Consider the following 1,571-nt stretch of genomic DNA (forward strand, 5'->3'; position numbering starts at 1 on the left):
GACTCTGTGACGTCACAACAGATCTTGTTATTCTGGAAGTCTAGGGGCAGTCGGCACTCATCCAGACCATCAAAGATGAACAGAACTTTGTACTTGTTGTAGATGGAGATTCCTGATTGTTTGGTTTCCATTGAGAAGTGATTGACAAGTTCAATCAAAGTGTGTTTGTCCCCTTTCATCAAATTCAGCTCCCGGAAAGGGAATGAAAACACAAATTGAACATCCTGATTGGCTTTTCCTTCAGCCCAGTCCAGAATGAACTTCTGCACAGAGACTGTTTTTCCAATGCCAGCGACTCCCTTTGTCAGCACAGTTCTGATGAGTTTGTCTTGTCCAGTTAAGGGTTTGAAGATGTCGTTACATTTGATTGCAGTCTCTGGTCTTGCTTGTTTCCTGGTTGTTGTCTCAATCTGTCTCAGCTCATGTTCATTATTGACCTCTCCTGTTCCACCCTCTGTGATGTAGAGCTCTGTGTAGATCTTATTGAGAAGTGTTGGGTTTCCTTGTTTAGCGATCCCCTCAAATACACATTGAAACTTCTTCTTTAGATTAGATTTGAGTTCACGTTGGCAAATCACAGCAAGCTCATCTGAATAAAGAAATACCACAGAGGATATTAATATTACATCTGTTTTCATGCCTACAGTATTGTAGGACTGTTATAAAGTTTAAATTATAATAATTTCTTCTCTTAACTGACTGTATAAATGTTTCCATTATGTTATTATTGGTATTATTGATGATATTATTAGTGTTGTCCCTCCCTCCTCTCTCTCTCTCTTTCCCTCTCTAATTGTCTCTCTGTCCTCTGTCTCTCCTCTTCTCTGTCTCTAAATTAATCACCACAACACATCCCTGCTGCTACTTGATGAGGTCACAAGGTGTTGCGTTAAGGCTGCTACAATATCATTGTGTTTCACAGCTACTTTAGCTACAGATTTTAAATGTTATAAAACAGCATTCAACATGAGGCAGACAGATCTTACTTTTCTCCAGTATGTCAGCAAGCTCCTTCTGGTTCATTTTCCTCAGGATGTGCAGTGTGATCTTCAGAGCCCCCTCTCTGGCACTGCTCTCCTGCTTCTCATCTTCAGCATCCACCACTTCCTCATCCTGCTTCTGACTCTCAAAGCCTTCTGGGAGTTCTGGACTAAGAATCCTCTTGAACATCTTCAGCTCGTTCTTCACAAATGTCATCATTTTCTCTTCAAGCATCTGAAATAAATAAAGTAAATAAGTTAAGCAAGAGAAGAAATGCTTTCTCATTAACACAATAATGAATAATTGACAGATAAACTTTACTTGAGGTAAACAAAAACAAATGTAGATAACAGGACCACATACACTGAATATAGAGTCCAGGTCTGTTTGATGACTCTGGGAAGACTGACCACTGAGAATCTCTGACTCTGATCTCTCCTGTTGGTTTCTGTGGACAAAACATGAGATTACATCTCCTCAACCAGGGAGTACACACACACACACACACACACACACACACACACACACACACACACACACACACACACACACACACACACACACGCAGGGAGGGAACGTTGTGTTTGTTT

The sequence above is a fragment of the Salmo salar genome, unplaced genomic scaffold (genome assembly GCF_905237065.1).
Source record: "Salmo salar unplaced genomic scaffold, Ssal_v3.1, whole genome shotgun sequence".
Lineage (NCBI taxonomy): Eukaryota > Metazoa > Chordata > Actinopteri > Salmoniformes > Salmonidae > Salmo > Salmo salar.